General features: G+C 37.6%; 1 protein-coding gene across 4 annotated transcripts in view; it reads left to right on the plus strand.

Annotated features, from left to right (window-relative positions):
• GDAP1 (ganglioside induced differentiation associated protein 1) overlaps positions 1 to 23,555 on the plus strand; it is a 454,780-nt gene extending 431,225 nt beyond the window's left edge. For 2 of the 4 annotated variants that reach the window (XM_054560887.2, XM_054560889.2), the window contains one exon: positions 20,404 to 23,555. The gene's annotated coding sequence lies outside the window, so the exon portion shown is untranslated. Of the gene's footprint in view, positions 1 to 14,108; positions 14,355 to 20,403 lie in introns of those variants that run through there. The other 2 variants (XR_008527651.2, XM_054560888.2) reach the window with 2 other exon arrangements.
• Positions 23,556 to 23,925: the final 370 nt, after the last annotated feature.

The raw sequence follows: 23,925 nt of genomic DNA on the forward strand, positions 1-23,925 counted from the left end.
TTTCTATGCGCTGCATTTCCTCGTCTGTAAAATGAAGAACATAATAGCACCTACCTCATAGGGTGGTTCTGAGGCTTAAATAAAACAGTACTTGTAAAACACTAACAGAGCACTCAGCATATAGGAAGCATGATAAGTATATGTTAAATAAAATAAATTTAATACTTATTTCCTCTATTTTCCTCTCCATTGACCTCTTAGCAGCATTTAATAGTATTGATTATCACTTCAGAAAACTTTCATGCTTGGTGAAATTTTGCAGCCTGGCAAGTGCACTGGTGGACAGCACAGAAGATCCAGAGTGTTAGACACATTTGATGGCCAGCTAGTGTTTAATTGAAATGTCTGATTTGGGGGCTCAGCCTAAGTAGAGTGACATGTAAAATGAGACTTGGAGCTATGGGTGTAGAACATGGAATTTTGAGAATTTAGGGATCATTATGAGAATAGGTTCTATGGAAATGAGAAAAACAGTAGTTTAGGTGGAGAAGAAATGAACTGTGGTAGAAGAAATCTATGGCTGTGAAGCTCTTGCTTTAGAGCGGTTTTCAGCCCCAGACTACAGCTAGTGATGAAGGCGAGAAAGAGAACTGTGGGCCAGGTGCCCTTAGGGCACCCCTGAAAGTTAGACACAATGGGAAAGGAAGAGCAGCTACTGAGTTAGGTACACTTTCAGTCATTTCAGAGCCATTGCTTCCTGGATGATTTGAAGTTCTTTATTTTGTCCCATTGTACCTGCCTTTTGGCCACTGAAATTTTTATTATTTACAACTCTCACTGCAAACTTGGCAAAAGAAATAAATATTAAATTAGCCTTCATTTCTATTTTTTAATGAGCCAATTATTATTAAAGAATCATATGGGAAAATAAAGGGATATATATATATATATATGAAAGTATCATTAAAGCAACACATTTGGGTGATCTGTCAATTTTAACAACCATTGATATCTTAGGGTTGGCTGTTCTTTATTCTCATAATGTCCCAGGATGACATGTTGTGATTACTTATTCCACTTTTGGAGACAACTAGAGAAATGAAGAAGTCTGAATTAGGTCGTCCAGGGGACCCACAGCTGAATCAGCATGAGAACTAACAGTTCCTAAGTCCCACCCGAAACTTTACATCTTCTAAATCATAATAGCTCCTAAGGGAAAATAATTGTGAACAGGTTCTAGAGATTGAGATTGTCTTCCAAAATGGAACCGATATTTGGGTTTTTTAAAAAAATTCAACACAATTTTATTTTGGTCTTTACAGTGATGTTTATATATTTACAGTTCATCTGCTGCTGAAACAGCAGTAGAATAGAGTCTTTGAAGTGATGGGTATGTGTATATTGGCAGAGTTGAAGATAAACAATGCCAAAAGACTTCTAAAAAGATTAAACTGTTAACCACAAATACGTGGTTTCAGTTGAGGAGATTTATTTGTTGCTGACCATATTAGCCATTGTAGTTAACATTGGTTCTGGGAAAGTCATACTTTGGTAATGAGCCAGTAGACTGTATTTGTAGAACTACAGTTGAATTTATAGGATGGATGCAGTGACATTGCAGATTTTCTCAACATCAAACAGTTAATGAAGTTACAAAATGTTCTGCTGGCTCTTTTCCTTTAAGCTTCTTTCTGGCGCTTCTAAGAGTTTCAACTGTCAGATGCACGGTCTTCCAGCGTTCTATCCATCTGTTTCCCTGTCTTGGTTCATGCACTAAAGTGTGGTGCTCATAAAACATGGTCCTTATGGACATGATTATGTTTGTTTGAGAACTCTTCAAGCGGCCACTTGAGATAAAAGATAATGGAACTAGGGATAGAAGAGGGTGTAATGGAACTGGAGTGGTGTCATGAGGTAATTGGCAGGTACAAATGGCCAATCACGTGGCTGGGTACTGATCTAAGCCCCTAGTCCATTTCAATCCCAACTGGATGTGTTGCAATTCAGTCCTGGAACTAACCATCTGGAGTTGGTGGTACAGGCTCCATAGGTTAAAGATATGGTCCCCAACAAGGCTGCTCTTACTTCAGACACCAGCAGCACTGAGGTGGGGGGTCCCCAGACCACCTGTACCCCTGAAAGACTGACTATACATTTTGGGGTTTTCATGAGCGCTTCAGTTCAATAATTTGCTAGAATGGCTCACAAAACTCAGGAAAGTACTATAATTAGAATTATAGTTTCATTACAAGGAATACAAGGCAGGAGTACTAGCTAAATAAGAGACACACAGAATGAGGTCTGAAATGGAATGCAAATTTTCTGTCTCCAGCCCCACTCCACTCCCCTGGAGTCAGGTGGCTGAAAGCCCCAAACTTCTAATTGTGTGGTTAGTCTTTCAAGGTGGCTGTCCCCATCCTAAAGGTATCTAGAGGCCTACCATGAGTCCCCTCATTAGGATAATGTGGATGATAACTCATTAGGATAATCACCGTGAACATTCTGAGAGTTTTTGGAACTCTGTCCCATGAACCTGGAACAAAGACCTTACAGATTCTTTATGATACCACAGCCCTCTCCTGCACTCTCTTATTTAAGGTTTACAGAAATTCTATGAAATAGGTATTTTTCATCCCTACTTTTTAACATGAAAATACTAAAGATCAGAAATGTAACATTTATATGCCCCAGGTCACACTGCAAGAACACAGCAGAACAAAGATTAGATCCCAGCTTGGTCTCCTTCAATGGTCATGCTTTTCCTGATACCTTAAAGAAAACCAAATGGACAGTGATTCTACACTGACAGATAAGCATGCTTATAATTGCTTGTTTGATATCTGTTATTCCCTGGTAGTTTGTAAGATGTGAAAGAAAGAATATGTGTTGCCTTTTCTGACAGCCACTCCCCCGACCCCAGCACCTAGTATATATTATTTTCTTTTAGCTGGTAAATAAATACTTACGATATGAACAAGTGAACCTGAACAAAGCAGTACGCATTGGTCCTGGAGTGGATGAAATAGACAAGGGACTGGCCAGCTAGAAGGAGCAGAGACTCCCAAATATGTAGCACTTTTAGTTGGTACTGAATGTGTGAATGAGATGGGTAGCTATGGCATCCAGGCTAGGTTAAGTCAGTTATAGGCATGGATGTGGAGGACTCCATGGGAGGGAAAGAGTGAGTGGTTCAAGGCGCTGGAGGTCATGCAGAGATTTGATGCCATGAAAAGCATGTTGCACCTGTGCGAGTGTCATTAGGTTAGTAACACCCTCCTCTTCTGTCTGCCTCCCTCACAATCATGAGGCTTGGAAAAGTGAGGGATGGAAGTTATTATCTAGGAGCTTGTTCACTGCTGCCAAAAATAGTTAGCTTTATTATGAGCTCTTGTACTGGCTTCAGACAGAGCCTTTGGGCATCATGGGAGTTGCTGCTGCTTCCCTTGGGAACTACTGTCACTGCCATGGGCATCTGCATCTGAGAAGCATTCCTTCTCTGTGACAATTATCATAATAACTTTTGCCCAACAAGTTGGCTTTTATGGATGTGTTAATGATGGTAATAATGATAACTACTAAGATTATGAATGTTTTGCATGAATTATTTCATTTAATCCTCACAATAACCGAATGAGGCAGAAACAATTTTGTGTCTTTTTTACAAATGGGGAACTGAGATTTGGGGAAGTTAAATCATTTGCCAAAGTCATTTGTTCAATGATGAGTAGTCTCAAAATTTTAACCCAAATCTAATCAACATACTGTAAGATTGTTACAGTAAGAATATTATTAGAACATCCTGAGAAAGAGCTGATATACATATTAAAGAGTCTTTCATTTTCGTGATGCCTACTCCTTGCTTGGGTGCAAGGTTGTTTCTGCTTGTTGATTCTGTCCCTTTGAAAATCAGATTTTAACCTCTAGCCTGCTAGTTCCTTTGTGGGGAAAAATGATTATTGCTCTTTTCCAAAATGCCAAAAAATGTCAGCCCAACTGCCTGAGTTTAATCAGATGTTTAATCTGATATAGCATCTGCATAATGACACCACAAAGAATAAACAAGAAGATCAGGACTGTGGCATAAATATTGATTCTTCTATGTTCAGGGCCTGCTGACTTTCATATAAAACTTTTTATTTAATTAAATCTATTGCAAACAATGCAGCAAAACCTTATTCTAGTTTTATCTTTCAGAATGTTGAAATAGTCACGGCCCATAGAATCAATGTTTTGGGTAAAATTTTTTTTTAATGGAATTCTGTCTCTATTGCTTTTGAGTACAAGAAAATTTCTTTAATCTTTCACTGCATGAAAAATACTCTAATATCTTAAAATTTCATGTATTTCCAGCCTAAAAATGACATCTATTATAGATTTTCCTCATTTTATTGTGTAAATGTAGATAAGCATAAAGAAGAAAATAAAAATTGTCCAGAAAGAACCACAATTAAAATTGTCCTGCATATTCTTCCATTCTTTCTCCTATTCCTAAGTGTGTGTGTGTGTGTGTGTGTGTGTGTGTGTGTGTGTATAGCATAGATATGTATAGGTTTATATGCATAAATATGCATATGTAACATCTATTAATATATTATAAAACATTACTTTTTTTTTGAAACACGGTCTTACTTTGTCACCCAGGCTGGAGTGCAGTGGCGCGATCTCAACTCAATGCAGCCTTGACCTCCTGGGTTCAAGCTATCCTCCTGCCTCAGCCCCTCCAAGTAGCTGGGACTACATGTACATGCCACCACATACTGCTAATTTTTGTATTTTCTGTACAGATGAGGTTTCACCATGTTGCCCAGGCTGGTCTCAAGCTGCTGAGCTCAAGTGATCTTCCCGCCTCAGTCTCCCAATGTGCTGGGATTACAGGCATGAGCCACTGCACTCATCCATAAAACACTACTCTGAACCTGCCTTTTTCTCTTTCCATATTTTAAAATATCATTTAAAACACATTAATTCTATAGTAATTCAGCAACAGCACCCTTTTTGTCCAGTTATTTTCCACTGCAGTTTCCTGGTGGAAGATTGTGATTCACCAATCCCATTGCCTAGAAAAGGCCCACTGGGGTGGCTGAGATGCAAGGAAACTTCTAGGTAGTATGGCTTCTGTAGCCCAACATTCTATATGTTGATCTCAGTGGAAGATTCTGTGGCTGGTGTCCTGCGCCAAAATTGCTCCTTCTTTTTCCCTCGCCATCGAGGTCACTGGGTCTCACTTGGGAGTGGCTTTCCTCCCCAGGGGACATTTGGAAATGTCTGGATACATTTTGATTCCTATAACTGAGGGGTCTGCTACTGGCATCTAGTGGGTAGAGGCCAATATGCTGAACATCCTATGACATTCAGGTTGAGAAACCTGGGCTAGGTGAATGGCACTATCGCACTCCCAGGCTAGAAACACATTTAATTAGGCAGTAGATCCTGACAGTACCTATGATAAAATTTTTATGTGCATTCTTGTAGTTTATTGGGTGCTTTCCAGGTGTAGACATTTTCTTTCTCCACTTCTTTCTCCTCTCAGCATTTTTTTTCGGACAAAGAGTCGTAGCCTGGAGCTAAAAGTACATTGGTCTTAGCTGTTTTGTGGCTTAAGCCAAGAAGGAGGAATCCTGAGTTCTGTACGGCAGGTTTCTTCATGGGTACTCAACCTGGGAAATTTCCAGGTTGTGGAAATTTCCTGATCTGTGATGTAGGTATTGTTATTCTCAATTTCTAGATAGGCAGGATGGCCTAGATAACTAGCAGGGCCAGTATACGACAAAATGTGGGGACTCTTGTTCAAAATTATTAAGAATTTCAAGGTGGCAATGGCAAAGCATTAAACCAAGGCAAATGCCCTTCAAAGCTCAGCATCCTGTGTGATTGTGAAGATGTCAGGATCATGAAGCTGGCCCCAGATACAGGTAAAGTGTTGTTTAAATAAGTTAAGTGACTTGCCTAAGGTCACACATTCAGTGAAGGGCAGAGTAAATCTCGGAGTCTGTGCTTTTCTGACTCCAAAGCCAATATTCTTTCTACTGGACCTCTCTGCCCCCTTCTAGTAGGAAAAAAAAATGGACAAACTTTCTTCTTTTGTTATTCTAGAGCCTAAAAGCTTTTAAGATAAGTATATTGCTTATATTAGCTGGAATTTATTTTCTCATCAAGATCTGGTTATAATTGTCCTGATCCTAAACTGTATAGGATTTGCCAGATCTTTCCTGGTTTGTACAGTTCCCAGACTTGCTTCCTCATATTTCCTTCTGCCTCCAGGTGTCAGTGTCTATACAGGAAACCCAATATACCAATCTCCCACAAATCATGAATTTGTGACCCAAACATTAAGAGTAGTTAGAGGAATTAAATGATTTAGAATATGTAGTGGACTTAGTATAGTACCTGCCTGGCACATGGTAAATGCTTAACAGGTATTAGCTATTATTATTGGTAATTAATATCTAGCAATCAAATCTCAGGCTACTAGACTTCCACCATGTCTGCTTCTGTGCGCCCTTTTCCGTGGTCCCCTTCATTCTTGGGCTCAACCGAGCATCTTTCCTTTGACTAGTGCAGGGCAGGCTTATCCCATTTCACTCTTGCATCCGTCAAATTATTTCTCCCAAGTAAACCTAGTTTCCTTGCGAAGAAAATTTCAGCTGAATAAAACATTTTTCATTTCATTAGTCATGACACATCTCCCCTGTGTCTAGAAAATAAGTGGGAAAAAGATCCCAAAAATACACAGATAATTTTTCTTCCTTGAAATTTTTTTTCCAGAGTAATCCTTTTTAATTTTTCTTGAGCTAACCTGCATTTATGTCAGCTAAATTACCAAATGTCAAAAATTTAACTTACTATTATGTACATTTATAAGATGACACTACTGTACTGGCCACCCTCAGTAAAGCCTGAGTTTTCTTTTTCACTGAGTATGATTAATTTATATCATTTATTAACATTACATTAATTTACATCATTTCTTTTACAATTTCTCATGTGCTTTTTCTTTCGAAGAAATTTTGAAATCCATTGATAGCCATAGCCAATGCAGCAATAGCACTCAAACTTAATGCATGCTTACTGTTGGCAATTTGAAAAACCAGAAAGTAAAAATTAAAACTGCATTTAACCATTTTACTAAAAGAATTTCACTGTTTACATTATTGAGTATGGCCTTTTCAGTGTTTTTTTTTTTAATGTATTATATTGTACTGTATGTTGTAGAAAAAGGATATTTTAAAATCATGGTGAATTAGCTCTAGGAAGAATCTACCTAATCAGATTCGCGGTGGAAGTAGGTGAGATTTTTGTTTCCTTGTATCCTCAATTTACTTGCTTTTTAATACATCTTTTTAGTAGTTGTTAAAATATTTTATTCAGATTTTAAATAAGTGTGTGTATACTTAAACGTTTAGTTGATAAATCAACTATAATCACATATTTAGATAAATGTTTTCAAAATATGATTGGTTTATCAGAAAAACATATTTCTATTAGTAGTTTAACATGGTCATATTTAACAATAGCATGAAATTGCAGAAGATTCATTAAAATGTTTATGTACTTTTAATACCCTCTAATTTTCCCTGCTTTTCCTATGTCAGCAGAATGGCTTCCTTCGTGGTCCTGGAAAAATGCTCAGAATGTGTGACTTAACAGTGACTCAGGCATTTTAGTTCAGCTGAGATGATATTCATTCCTTGATGGACAAAAACAAAAGAAAAAGCTATTCTTTGGCTAAATAACACAATCCTCTCTATTATTCCAGTCCCTACAGATCACTTGAAAAGTGCAGCATATTTGGAATTGCTTTCCTAAGAATTAAGCATGAACAAACAAGCCCACACCATTCTACAAAAAAGTTCTGATGGTGTGTAGCAGGTCAAGAAGCAAAAGCGGAGGAGGCCAAGGGAAAGGTTAGAGAGGGAGAGAGGAGAGGATTCCTGGGGTCTCCTATGGGCATGTCCTGACTTCAGAAGCCCTTTCAGGACACAGACATAACTGTCTTTTCTAACTGAGCATCTTAAATAGGCCCCTCCTTTCTCTTTCCTTTGTTTCCCTAAGTCTATGACTTTTCTATGCCATCAATAGAAACATCACTATCATTACAATAATATGTATAACTATATCCACTATTTATTTAGCTATTTACAATCTCTAAATGTCATATATTTAAATTACCTTATAACTAACATTAGTATTGTTTAAGAAACATTTCTTGAGCATTTATTATGTGCCAGAAACATAATATTTTGTATTTATTATCTCATACAATCCTTAGAATTATTTAATTAGGTGGTTAATCTTATTTTCCTCATTTTATAGGTAAAGAGACTGAGACTTAAAGAGGCAAATTATGTTTTCCAAGATCATATGCCAAGTAATTGGCAGAACAGAGAACCAAACCAGAATTGCTTATTTGATTCTATGTTCTTAAATGTTTATGAAACTGAAAAAAAGTATAAATTGTGTGATAATGGATTGTAAAAATAAGTATGAACAGATACATTCTAGATGCATTAACATCTAGATGCATTAACAAACATTTACTAAAGGTTTCTGTCTGCTACCAAGCACTAAGCTACAAGGAGGAAAACACAAAGATTAAGAAAATATGTACTTTGAAGCTCTCTCTATCAACAAGATGGAGAAACTCTCCTCAATGATATGTTAAACTTCCTTCAAATCAGCCAACTTTTACTGAATATCCACAAAATACAAGATACTGTGCTGGACATTGTGAGAAATACAAAAATACATAAGAAACAGTCTTTCTCTTAGAAGCTTGCAGTAAGATGAGAACTGAATTCTCAAGGCTGCCTAGTATAAGTACCTAGACGAAGTACATGGTCCTATGAATTAAACACACAGGGAAAGAAAACTTGTTTCTTGAAGAGTTCAGCCAGTGTGTAGCTGTGCCTCTACAGTGAATCACCAAAAAAGTACAGGAAATAAGGCTGACAGTAATTTTTTCAATTTACCAAAGCCATAAATTATGAGTGATTTTAATATAGTACAAGCAATATAAGTCACTCTCCTTAAAGGATGAACTAAAACTACCAGAGTCGTCCAGGATCTGAGAAACACAAATAATCAAAGGGATATAGTTGTTTTTGGTACAATGACAGCTACTATTAGTGGAACATAAGGCCTTAAAGGAGAATACCAAGAAACCCAGCAGTGCATCCTTTGAAAGGTCCAAGTGGTATGAATAAGGTGAAGCTTATTGTTTAGTAGGGTATATTGTATGCTAATCCTATTTGGGACTTTTAAAATAGAAGGCAATGCTTTAAACTTGAAGAAGATAAACTTGGAATAAATGGAATAATAATGACTTATATAGTATATGGTATAGATCTTGTTGTCCCAGAAATCTGTAATGTCAAGAAACTGTGTAGAACAATGGTTAAGAACCTGAGTCAGATAAAGCCTGGAGCCTAGGATGGTTTGTGTAACTTACTATGTGATTTGGGACAAACAACTATGTCTTCTGAGACTCAGTTGTTGTTGTCATTTAATGTGAAAAATTTAGAAAATAACACTTAGCCTATGGGCTCATGATGAGGCAATGGAGGAAAATGGTTAAGAGCAGAGCTTCCCCTTTCCTTCTCCTTTTCTTGCCCTTCTTTAAATCCCAGCTCAGTGGGTTTTGTTACTTTGGGTAAACAATGATACTTTTATGGTCTTTGGTATCATCCACTATTAAATAGTAGAGTTGACCTCACACAATTTGGAAGGATGATGAAGCCACATCATCTTGATACCAAAATCAGGCAGAGACACTATATAAAAAAAAAAAAGAAAACTAAAGGGCAATATCCTTGATGACCATAGATGCATAAATCCTCAACAAAATACTAGCAAACTGAACCCAGCAGCACATCAAAAAGTTAATCCACCAAGATCAAGTAGGCTTTATCCCTGGGATGCAAGGTTGGTTCAACATACGCAAATCAATAAATGTGATTCATCACATAAACAAAACTAAAGACCCAAACCACATGATTATCTCAATAGATACCAAAAAGGCTTTCAATAAAATTCAACATCCTTTCATGTTAAAAACCCTCAATAAACTAGACATTGAAGGAACATACTTCAAAATAATAAGAGCCATCTATGACAAACCCACAGCCAACATTGTACTGAGTGGGTGAAAGCTGCAAGCATTTCCCTTGAAAACAGGAACAAGGCAAGGATGCCCTCTCTCACCACTCCTATTTAACATAGTATTGGAAGTTCTGGCCAGAGCAATTGGGCAAGAGAAAGGAATAAAAGGCATCCAAATAAGAAGAAAGGAAGTCAAACTATCCTTGTTTGCAGATGACATGATTCTACACCTAGAAAACCCCATAGTCTCTGCCCCAAAACTCCTTCAGCAACTTCAGCAAAGATTCAGGCAGGGTACAAAATCAATGTGCAAAAACAGTAGCATTCCTATACCCTAACATCATCCAAGCCAAGAACCAAATCAGGAACACAATCCTATTCACAATTGCCACAAAAATAATAAAATACCTAGGAATACAGCTAAGCAGGGATGTGAAAGACCTCTGCAATGAGAATTACAAAGCACTGCTCAAAGAAATCAGAGATGATATAAACAAATGGAAGAACATTTTATGTTCATGAATAGGAAGAATCAATATCATTAAACTGGCCATACTGTCTGGGTGCAGTGTCTCACACCTGTAATCCTAGCACTTTGGGAGGCCAAGGCAGGCGGATCACTTGAAGCCAGGAGTTTGAGACCAGCCTGGCCAACATGGTGAAACCCTGTCTTTACTAAAAATACAAAAATTAGCCAGGCGTGGTGGCATGCACATGTAATCTCAGCTACTCGGGAGGCTGAGGCATGAGAATCACTTGAGCCCAAGGAGATGGAGGTTAGTGAGCTGAGACCATGCCACTCCACTCCAGCCTAGGTGACAGAGGGAAACTGTTTCAAAAAAGAAAAAAAAAAAAAAAAAAGGCCGTGCTGCCCAAAGTAACGTATAGATTCAATGTTATTTATATCAAGCTGCCAGTGACATTATTTACAGAACCAGAAAAAAACTGTTCTAAAACTCATATGGAACCCAAAAAGAGCCTGAGTAGGCTGGGCAATCCTAAGCAAAAGAAGAAAGACAGAGGAATCACATTGCCTGACTTTGAAGTGTACTATAAGGCTACAGTAACCAAAATAGCATGGTACTAGTATGAAAAAAGACACATAGACCAGAATTAAAGCCACACGTCTACAATCATCCGATTTTTGACAAAGCTAACAAAAACAAGCAATGGGGAAAAACTCTCTATTCAATAAATGGTGCTGGGGTAACTGGCTAGCCATATACAGAAGATTGAAACTGGACTCCTTCCTTACATCATATACAAAAATCAACTCAAGATGGATTAAAGACCTAGGAAGTACCATTTTGGACATAGGAACTGGCAAAGACTTCATGAAAAAATGCTAAAAGCAATTGCAACAAAAGCAAAAATTGACAAATGAGACCTAATTCAAGAGCTTCTGCACAGCAAAAGAAACCACCAACAAGTAAACAAGCAACCTACAGAAAGGAAGAAAATATTTGCAAACTATACATCTGACAAACATCTCATTTCCAGAATGTACAAGGACCTTAAACAAACATACAAACAAAAAATAACCCCACTAAAAAGTGGGCAGAGGACATGAACAGACACTTTTCAAAAGAAGACATACATGCAGCCAATAAGTATGAAAAAAAGCTCAATATCACTGATAATCAGAGAAATGCAAATCAAAACAACGTGATAACATCTCACACCAGTCAGAATGGCTATTATTAAAAAGTAAAAACATAACAGGTGCTGGAGAAAAGGGAACACTTATACACTGCTGTTGAGACTGTAAATTAGTTCAAATATCATGGAAAGTAGTCTGACAATTCCTTAAAAAGCTAAAAACAGAACTACCATTCGATCCACAATCCCATTACTGGATATATACCCAAAGGAATGTAAATCATTCTACCATAAAGACACATGAACATGTATGTTCATTACAGCACTATTCACAGTAGCAAAGACATGGAATCAACCTGAATGCCCATCAGTGGAAGACTGGATGGAGAAAATGTGGTACATATACACCATAGAAGTCTATGAGGCCATAAAAAAGAATGAGATCATGTCCTTTGCAGGAACATGGATGGAGCTGGAGACCATTATCCTTGCGAACTAATGCAAGAACAGAAAACTAAATACCTCATGCTGTCACTTATAAGTGGAAGCTAAATAATGAGAACACATGGGCAGAAAGAGGGAAACAACAGACACTGTGGCCTACTTGAGGAAGGAATATGGGAGGAGAGAGAGGTTCAGAACAAACTCCACAAAACCATTGAATACTATACTTAGTATCCGCGCAACAAAATAATCTGTACGTCAAACACCCGAGTCATGAGTTTACCTATATAATCAAACCTGCACATGTACCCCTGAACCTAAAATAAAAGTTAAAATATTAAAAAAAAGAATTTGGGGGGATTATTTAATCAGCTAATGTGTACAATGTGCTTAGAGCAAGTGCTGGATATCACTTAGCTATTATCATCACAGGGTTGCTGTGAAGTTTAAACAAAATAATTCTCAGCAAAGTGCTTAACACATTGCTTGGTATAGAGTAACTACTAAATACATAATAGTTATTATTGTTATTTTAAAATTCCATAAATAAACTCAAGTAGTGCTTTTATTAAAGTTAGAATACTTTCCTGAACAACTATCACTGATTGGCTTCTCTGTCTCTTTGACATACCCCTATTAATATAGGGTTTTTTTAAATCACTGTTTTTCTCTTACCTCTGACGTTACAAATCCCTGGTTCTTTTTACCAGAGAAGGTATTAGAAATCAAGATTTGGGTGTTGGGTGTTTTGCATTAAATTTTAGTAAATTTTTTGAAAGTATTTTTCATTACCAATGTCATGTCCAAAACATAATATATGGTTGGGTGATCAAACTAAGTATAGCATTTCTAATATCTTGCCCCTGCACTTTACACATCTAATCTGGAATTATATCTACATCATTCATCTTTCACGTGAGCATGGCTTCCTTTTCCTTTTTTTTTTTTTTTAGTTTTTTTTTTGTTTCTTCGAGACAGTGTCTTGCTCTGTCACTCATGCTTCAGTGCAGTGGCATGATCACAGCTCACTGAAGCCTCAGCCTCCCCTGCTCAAGCAATCCTTCCACCTCAACCTCCTGAGTAGCTGGGACTGCAGGTGCACACCACCATGCCAGGCTAATTTTTGTATTTTTAGTAGAGATGGAGTCTCATCATGTTGCCCAAGCTGGTCTTGAACTCCTGGGCTTAAGCAATCTGTCTGCCTTGGCCTCCCAAAGTGCTGGGATTACAGGCATGAGCCATTGTGCCTGTGACTTCCCTTACTCCTGGAATTCACCTTAACAGATGATCAATGAACCTTGTGTATTAAGTACCTGCTGTCGACCGAACACCACACATTCTGCTTTCCTGGAGCTTGTAGCCTCATGAGAAAGGGTATTAAATAATTTCCTTATCCTCCTCCAACAAAAACATGCTATAAAAAAGAAGTAGAAGGTGCTGGGGACCAACCCTGGGAGACCTAACCTCATCTGAAGAGTCTGTGAAAGCTTCTCTGAAAACTTGAAGTTAAATTTGAAACCTGACTCATGAGATGGTTCAAAGTCCTGCAGACAGAAGGGAGAGTGCTGATGCAGGGAAAGGACCTGGTGTCAACTTCATTTTTATCAAAGTACAGACATTCTCCAGACCTGTCTCACACTCCTGGGGGAAACATCTCTGGGATTCATATTTTGTTGCAGATGCTTCCTTTATTCTCCAAATCCTCCTAGAGACAACTCCCGAAACACCATTTTTACTTGTCCTCTTCTTTCTCCACTTGAATTGCATTGCATTTTTAAATAGACTTTATTTTTTAGGTTTACATTTAGATTAGTTTTAGATTTGTAGAAAAATTGAGAAGATATCATAGTTTCCATATGTCCATATGTCCTACACCAAGTTTCTCCTATTACTAACAGCTTACATTATTAGTAGTATGGTACCCTTGTTACAATTAATGCATTGATATTGATAGATGATCATTAATTAAAATTCATACTATATTCAGATTTCCTTAGTTCTTACTCAGTGTCCTTTTTCTGTTCCAGGATGCCATCCAGGATTCCATAGTACATTTTAGTAGTCTTAAGCTCCTCTTGACTGGGACAGTTTCTGCAACCTTTTTTGCTTTCAATGACCTTAACGGTTTTGAAGAGAACTGGTCAGGTGCTTTGTGGAATGCCTTTCTTTGGGATTTATCTGTGTTTTTTCCTCAAGATTGAACTGGAGTTAATGTGTTTTGGGGAGAAACACCGCAGAAGTAGCATTAGTGAGGGTTCTCCAGAGGAAACTAATAGGAGATATATATATATATATATATATATATATATATATATATATATATATGAAAGGGAGCTTATTAAAGAGAATTGATTCACGTGCTCACAAGGTGAAGTACACAATAGGCCGCCTGCAAGCTGGGGAAGAAAGAAGCCAGTGGTGGATCAGTCTGAGTCCAAAAGCCTCAAAAGTAGGGAAGCCAACAGTGCAGCCTTCAGTCTGTGGCCAAAGGCCCCAGAGCCCTGGAAAGCCACTGGTGTAAGTTCAAGAATCCAAAGGCCGAAAAACCTGGAGTTTGATGTCCAAGGGCTGGAAGCATCCAGCACCTGAGAAAGATGAAAGCCAGAAGACTCAGCAAGCCAACTTATCCCACCTTCTTCCTCCCGCTTTGTTCTAGCCCTACGGGCAGCTGATTGGATGGTGTCTACCCACATTGAGGGTGGGTTTTCCTCTCCCAGTCCACTGACTCAAATGTTAATCTTCTCTGGCAACACCCTCACAGACACACCCAGAAACAATGCTTTGCCAGCTACCAGCTGTCTAGGTATCCTTCAATCCAATCAAGTTGACACCTAATATTAACCATCACGGAGGTAAAGTGCCATTTTCACCACATCATATCAGAGGGTATGCTGATAGCATCAACATCACATCACTGTTGATAATGACTTTGATCCTGGCTGTGATAGTATTTGCCAGTTTTCTCCATTGTAAAGTTACTAGATTTTGCCCTTTCCATAGTGTATTCTTTGGAAGGAAGTCACTGTGTGCAGCACAAACCAAGGTAGTGGAGAGTTACGTGCCCCCTTCTGGAGGTCAGAGTATCTACGTAAATTATTTGGAATTCTTCTGCATTTATTAATAGAGAGTTTATTTATATCAGTATGAATTCTTGGATATTTATTTTACACTTTGGGTCACAATCCAGTAAAAATCTCTTTATTTCTTTTTTCAAATTATACATCTTGGCCATTAGAAACTTTCAGTTGGCTTCTCTGTCTTTTCGACATACCCCTATTAGTATAGGTTTTGGCTTTTTTTAATCACTGTTTTTTTCTTACCTCTGGCATTACAAATTCCTGGTTCCTTTTTATCAGAGAAGGTATTAGAAATCAAGATTTGGGTGTTGGGTGTTCTGCATTGAATTTTCATAAGCTCCAGCTAGCATCCTCATGAAAATAGTTGCAGGTCCAAGTGCAGAAAGCATAAAAGAAAGCAGAGCTGTCTTAATAGAAATCAGGCAAGGAGCCTAAAATAAATGTCATAAACCTATCTACTCTTTTCCATTGTTGTTTGTTTGGCTGGTGTTAGTGGTGGAGCTTTGTGGACAGAATCTTGTGTCCTTTTTACCCCAAATCAAGAGTTCCATGCCAAAGACCGGAGGGTGTGAAATTTCCATGGATATTCACTAGAGTGTTCAGATAGGATGAGAAACACAATCTAGGTAAGATAAAGTAGTTAGATGCAAAAATCAAGGCACCAATCCAGAGAAAATGGGTCACAGAAAGAACTATGAAATTGAGGTCGAAAATGAAATTTTAAGGTATAAAAAGAGAAATACCAGAGCTGAAAATGCAACGTGTTATACTAAAATGAGTGATTTGAAGAGGAAGAATGAATGAGAAAACAAAAGGATGAGATGTTAGAGTAAGTACAGAGTGAGTCAAATAAGGACATTTTGAAAACCATGTAGGGGGAAAGAGTGGTGAAATTAGAACCCTCTCAGCAATGCAGGATCTGTTGTCTAGTTAGGTTAACCTATTGATGTGGGGAATGAGTAAGGAAAATCCAGCTGGTAGATGGGAGGGAAGGAGGAGCCTAGAAAACTCATAGCGTGGGCAAGACTACTACAGGTTCATGGACAAATTATGTTTTTTAGACCTAATGATATTTGCACACAATCTTCAAAGCTAAAGTTAACATTTTAATAGACGTCTGTCTCCATTGAATTTAGATAATAATGCTGCAATTCCTTTTCTAACACATACTGTATTTATGGCTTTATAGCACTTACCCAGTATAGACTTGGGATGTATTTACTGAGGTTGCTGAAGCTTTTCAGTAATGAATGAGCTCCATTAAATAATTATGTCTCAAACTTGAGTTTATAGAAGTACAGTCTTTAAGAATTTTCTGTCATCCCTATATTCTTAACTGTAAATGTTTTGTGTGAAAAGACATTTTTAATTGGTAGGTACTACATCACACACTTTTTTCAAATTCTGATTTCTGTGAACTCTCAGGGTTTGTGTTTTCTGTGCAGCAGCACAGTCATTATAAATGACTCTTCTTGCACTTGATGCGCTGACAAATATCAGTTTTCAGCCCCCAGAGAAACTTAGCAGATTTGTATTTCCTAATTTGGAAAAAACAGCTTACAAGTTACGACAGCATGTATCTGTCAAGAAAAATTCCAGGCTCAGGTTTTCACTTTTCTTTTGCAGTGAACATTAGAAGTCAAGACATTGGCTCACCAAAGCAGGCCAAGTGACCTAGAGCTGCCAGTGGTATACTCCTACATCTAGAGAGTTTAAGCATTTGGGCTGTGCCATCACTGGAGTCTTGCCAAGGATTTTTGGTTTGGTTTGCAGTTTGGACTGTTTTCCCACAGACTCTGGCATAGAACATTGCTTTGTTGATGGCAGGGCATATAGAGCTACCTCTGGCTCCTGTTAATTTTTGTCATGTAGGAGACGACTCTAGCATGTAATTTTGATATGAAGAATATTGACTGGCAACCTTCCTACTTGGCCCCATACTGTTTACACTTGTAAATAATTAGAAAAAATGTTAAGGTAACAAAGTTAGTACTGTATCTGGAATTGCTGGGTTCTTGGTCTCGCTGACTTCAAGAATGAAGCTGCGGACCCTCACAGTGAGTGTTACAGTTCTTAAAGATGGTGTGTCTGGAGTTTGTTCCTTCAGATGTTCAGATGTGTCCAGAGTTCCTTCCTTCTGGTGGGTTCATGGTCTCACTGACTTCAGGAGTGAAGCTGCAGACCTTCATGGTGATTGTTACAGCTCTTAAACGTGGCATGTCTGGAGTTGTTCATTCCTTCTGGTGGGTTCATGGTCTCATTGGCTTCAGGAGTGAAGCTGCAGACCTTTGTGGTGAGTGTTACAGCCCTTAAAGGTGGCACAGACTCAAAGACTAAGCAGCAGCAAGATTTATTGTGAAGAGCAAAATGACAATACCACCTCACTGTAGAAGGAGACCTGAGCAAGTTGTGGCTGCTGGCTTGGGTGGCCTGCTTTTATTCCCTTATTTGGTCCCACCCACATCCTACTGATTGGTCCATTTTACAGAGAGCTGATTGGTTCGTTTTACAGAGAGCTGATTGGTCCGTTTTGACAGAGTGCTGATTGGTCCGTTTACAAACGTTTAGCTAGACAGAAAAGTTCTCGAAGTTGGCACCTCACCCAGAAGCCCAGACAGCTTCACCTCTCACTGTGTTCGCCACACTTTGCGGCACTTAGCCCAGGCACTCTGGCAGCCCAGAGGGAGCTCGTCCCCGGATCAAGCCCAGCAGGCACCGTCGGGAAGCACCGAGTGCGCGGCACGCAGAGCCCGCACCCATCTGGAGCCCGCGCTGGCCCGTGAGCGCCGCACGCAGCCCTGGCTCCCGCCCGCGTCTCTCCCTCCACACCTCCCCGGGAGGCGAGGGAGCCGGCTCCGGCCTCGGCCAGCCCCAGAGAGGGGGCCCCCACAGCGCAGCGGCGGGCTGAAGGGCTCCTCGAGCGTGGCCAGAGCGGATGCCGAGGCCGAGGAGGCGCCGAGAGCGAGTGAGAGCTGCTAGTACGTTGTCACCTCTCAGGACCACTAGAAAAAAGGGTGACAATTTGGATGTGATTTTTACTTGCAAAGAGTGAGAAGATAAAGATTTAAGTGCTTAAATAATTGAACACTTCTTTATTATGTTAGATATTAGAAACTTGTATTTAATAATTGTGAGAAAATAAGTTTTACTGCTAGGTTTGCTATAATAAAAAAATGTTAATTTTAGAGCTACCAGAAGATAATTCAGTCCATTTTCCTGATTATGAGTAAGAAAGCATGACTCCATTTTTATATTCTTTCTTTCATTATTAGGAGAACCTTTAATAATAATAACCATAAAATAGCTAATATAGCAACAGCTGACCTTTATTGAAAATTTACTGGGTACAATGCATTGTGTTAAGCTCTAAACATGGATCATTTTACTTAATACTCTCAACAACATCTTGGTGTATGTAATATTATTGTGCAGAGTTTTGGCATCTTGTCCAAGGTCTCCTAGCCACAAGGCCCTAACACCCCTTATGATTATGAAGATCTTTTAAAGTCTGAATTTAATCTCCTTCAATTCAATATACATGTGAGTTTTCTTATGATAATAATAGATCGTAGAAATAGTGACCAAGATATTTTATACGTTATATTAGCTCTTTACATAAAAACAAATAGAAGCTGTCTCCCTGGTCTGTTAAACATAATATTGAGTAGTTTCTCATCTTTCATGAGGCAGATGAGAAAGCAAGAGAAAAACAGGACGCTGGTCAGGAAATGTCTTGCCTAAGATCCAGGATAGAAAACTAGTTTGCTTACTTGCAGGACATAAAGTATCCCACTATGCCCACCGCCCCACACAACTTACGTAGAAACAGTTGATTGTTTACCTTAACGGCACCAGGGAGTTTACTTAAGGGTTGACCCTTTGCTTTTGTAATTATTTGTTCCCATCAAAAGCAGAAGATAAGTCACTGTTATTAGAACAAACCCAATTTATTAGTTTTCCCTATCCAGCCAAAATTGCCTTAATTACTAACCCATGGGGTAATAAGTAGAAACAAATAACAGATGTAGCCGTGCAAATTGCAATGTAAACCTCAGCAGCCATTTTCTTTCTGAAAACTAAACCTTTAGATATTTTAAATCTTGTACTTTTCTGCCAACTATTTTATAAGCACTTAAACTAATCTCTGATGACGCTACCATTCACCAAAGTCTACTGAAGTAGGATCACCAAGTAATCTGATTTTTCAGAACATAATTGGGCCCACCCATCCATCTGTCATCAAAAATAATTTTCAGTCTCTTGAGAAGCTCCATGGTGACAGGAACTTTGTTTTGCTCACTTACCTATCTTTAACACTCAGAGAAGAGCTTTAAAAAAAATAAGGGAAGAAAATAGGCTGTGATCAATACATTTTATTCTGTTCGCTGAGTTGGTGCTCTTTTAGTTTGTTCACTTATTTATCAATTTAACAAATATTTGCAAAGTTTCTACTTGTGGTTAGGCTTTATGCAAAGCACTGAACATGTAACTGTGAATAAGATGAGTAGCATTCCTTACCTCCTGCAGTTTGCAGCCTGTTCCTATTTCCCACTAAAGAAGGGTAAATGTATTGTCTAGCCCCTACACTATGCTGAATTTTTAAAAGCATTTAAAGGTCTTATTAGATACCTCCTGCGGAAAGTCACTAACCGTGCAATTCCCCTGGTTGGATGCCCAGTTATTTGCAGCCCATTGCCATACATGGAAATAGATTTTTTTGCTTTGTCCATTGCTGTAGGCTCAATGCCTACTACATCAGCTTTTCTTTCCTGGAATATAGTAGGTGCTTATATGAATAAAGGAAAAATATGAGAAGAGAACAAAATGTGTTAAGGATCAACTATACTAAACTCTTTGTAGACATAATCTTACTATAGACACAACTCCAATCTATTTTTGGATTATAATTTTCATTTTACAAGTGGGGAAATTGAGAGATGTAAACTAACTTTGCTCAAAACAATGCAATGGGCAAATTGCAAAGCCTGAGCTCAAAATGTGCTGACTTGTACCACCTGATCCATAAATTCACTTTAGCAAGTACTCAATACTACCATAGATTACCTTTTGGTTTCCTGCTGTAGCCTGCTTACCAAGTCTTTTGTATTTTGGGCTCAAACTCAAGTCTTTTGTGTTTTGGGCTATGACATATACCAACTATGTTAAAAATCTAGAGGATGTCGTAGTGACAGACAGCACCATAATTTTTGTGGTGTACCGAAACAAAAATTTATTTCTTGTTCAGGTAGGTCTTGTCCAGGACCAGACAACTCTCCAGGTCAGCGGTCTTCTGCACAGCACACTGGAGACCTAGGCTAAGAGATGCTCTGCCAGCTGGGCTGTGGCATGTGAAACCCATCGTCTCTCCATTCAGAGGAGCAGGGCAAGAGAACCGCACATCACCTCTTATATACTTCTACCCCAAGGTGACATTCATTACCTTTGTTCATATTTCATTCATTAGAATAAATCATACCACCAAACTCAAATTCAAAAAGGTGGAGAAGTTGTAATTCTTCCACATGTCTGGAAAAAGAGACGAGCGTAGATGTTGGCAAATAGTTGCTATGTCTGCCATACCGGCTACCTTCTCTGTCTATCTATGTCTAACTTGTGTTAATGTTCTATAGTTAACAGATAGTCTCTATAGTCCTGTTTTTAACAATAGAGTGAGTACCTTCTATTTCACAAGTGGGTCCCCTCCTAATGACAGCCCTATTTAAAGGATGAAATGTCTTTGATTTTGTTTTTTAAATAAGTTATCCAGTTAGTAGTGAGAAAGTAGAAATTGTAGATAATCAAAAACAAAGTAATAAAAAAAAAACCCTACAAACCTACCACCCTATTGTTCTTCAGCAGCAGCTTTCCTTAGCGAACACTGAGGAAAAATGCTATTGCCTAGCTTGTATTTGATTCTCTTTTCCCATGCTTTCAGCAGCTGATCTGGAAATCCTGGCTTGTCCTCATGATAAGAGGCTACTTTAAGATTTTAAAACTGAGAGTGTCTCCCAAAATTTCAGCCCAGAAAGAATAAATGCCTTTATAGCATAGTCTATTTGTAACGCAGACAAATGACTATATTTGCTTGTTTATGATGTGCTCTACCTGAAGTTGCACATTACTACTCTAGATGCATCATTTTAAAATTTAGGATGGAACTCGTTTTTAATTGAGCCATTAAATTATGATTGTATTTTTTACTTATTCTCATTCAATTGAGAACAAGAACAGACATGCAATTAGTTTGCTGAAAAGTTAGAACTCAAGCCTTCTGGCTTCAAGTCTTTCCCTATTTTCTTTATATCAAAACATCAAATAAAATTTTAATTAAGCCCTCTAGAATACAGATATCAATATAAAAATATTGACAGTTAATTTAATAAGTATGCATTTTGCATTATCTTTGAGGCAGATAACATGTTACAACTACAAGCTTAAAGATGAATTAAACAAAACCTTTCTTTGGGAAACTTTCGAGAATTGTATTATCTAATGGAGAATTCATATACCAAATACAATAAAGTGAAATGAAGAGATGTTGGTTTATAATACAGCATTGAGAACCATCACTCTTCAATACACATAATAATGTTTTTTATTCCTCTGCTATTCTGTACTCTCCTGCAATATTAAAATTTGTAAAGATCTTTCTTCCTTGATGGTTTATCAAATAGTCACTCATTTGCCCTAATAAAAAACATTTCAGATATTTCTTACAGTTTTAATCAGGTAATGAATTTGTTCCACCATTCCTTTTTGTGTCATCTGCTAAAATCTTAACGCAGTTTCTGATTGTGTTTGACGTAGTCATTGTCAAGTGCATTTGATCTGCCAATGCAAATAGGACTGAGGTAAGCCTGCTGAATATATAAAATATTTTTTTCCAATGTCTTTGACCAATTAAGTAGTTAAATGCAGTGGTGCTATTTTGTTTCCTTAGCGACTTGGGAATACATTGTAAGTTTTAAAAAATTATATCTAAAGTATCTTGAAATTTATTTCTACAATTATTGTGAGTATTCTGGCTTTTTTTTAGGCCGCTTCAAATTATGACTAAAGAAGAAAGTAATAACCCCAAATGTGTTTCTTTTCGAGGAGCTGATCAGATTTTGCCAACTATAGGGGAATCCCTGGGTTCAGATGAAAGTTAAAGTCTCAGGATCAGGTCTTATTAGAAATAAGATTCATATTCTTACAAACTATCATTTAATTTGTTCACCCCATTTTAAGAGAGAACAGATTATTTGAAGAAACATTTTGAAGTTTAAAAACTAAATATGTTTATAAAATTATGCTGCCTCAGATTAGCAAAAAGAAGGTTAAAAAGCTTTCTTTAATGAAGCTTATTTTTCTATTAAACGTTACTGGATGAATTAGTATTTGGTTTTTGAATTTCTTTAAATCTTTTGTCTCTCCAGGAAAATTGCCGCATGTCAGAGAAATGAGGATGAATACTTTCCCATTTAACTTCCCTTCCTTCTTGGATCTATGCTCTTACAGTGGGATTTGGGTACTTTATCATTTACAATTTTGATTTCATTTCAACCATTTAACTGCACTTTAAATTTCTCCTTTGCTTGCACTTTCTGCCTCAGACTTTATTTTTAGGACCTCTTACAGTGGAACATTCAAGGTACACATTCAAGATAAATATTGAATCCAGTGAAACACTTTGTGTTGATAAACCCTGACTTGCCTAGATAGGAAGGAGCTAATGGAGCCCACGCAATTGTGATAGGGATGCCTTCTTTTAAAAATCCTATTATAACATGGAAGATATTTTCAAAAATAAGTATACCACAGTAGTATATTGAATGCTACATTATTTAAATGCTAAGAAACAATTTTTTTCATTATACTTAATAATGGTTAGAACCTTTAAATTATTATATCCAAGTTTGTCAACATGTAAAATTAAATGAGAATAGGCTATAATAAAAAAGAATAAAATGATGTAAAATCAGGAAAAGTAATAAATGAAAGAGGAGTTGCTGAGCCTGGAAAAGAGGAAGAGATATGGCAACTTAGTGACAGTGTGAGGAAGGGGTGTGGGGAGGAGCACTCTGATGTACTGATTGCTATTTACGATTTCATCTGTGTAGATTTTTAAGCAAAAAAAAAAAGTTAAAATTTTACCCATGGAAAATTCAGATAGATATAAGAAATATATTCTTTGTAATCCAAGTGCATTATTAAGGAACAACACTGTAGATTTCCCACTAATTATAAAATGTGATGAAAATCTTGGATGGTTGGAGAGTTAACTTGGCCATGGGGCATGAATCTATCATAAATAATCTCCAGATGTCTTGTTCAGCTGTATTTTCTGATAACCAATTATACTGTAAAAAAAAGAGTGGTGTATTTAAATACTGGATATATTGCATATCAAAATAATATTAATGATATTGGTAATTCAAAATAAAACTGATTATTATATTCCAAATACTATAAAATGGTTTATATGCATTATTTCCATTCTATTATATTTTTATACAAAAACACACAATGGTTTCTTGCAAACATTTCAGGTAAAACATGGATTCTTGGGAAAAGGCCCCATGCATTTCCATGGTAGGATTAGAATCTCCCTGTTTATTTTGCCAAGAACATAGAAACTTACTGGGAGTGAGGTTACCACATAAGGAAGGAATGCCTACCTTGGCTTCACTTTGCCCTCATCTCCCTAATGAGCGCGGAGCTTCTGGTGCTACCATTCAGGAGGACCATAACTTAATGGATCTGAGGCAGCCAAATTTATCTGTAC

This window comes from Pongo abelii, chromosome 7, assembly GCF_028885655.2.
Source record: "Pongo abelii isolate AG06213 chromosome 7, NHGRI_mPonAbe1-v2.0_pri, whole genome shotgun sequence".
Classification (NCBI taxonomy): domain Eukaryota; kingdom Metazoa; phylum Chordata; class Mammalia; order Primates; family Hominidae; genus Pongo; species Pongo abelii.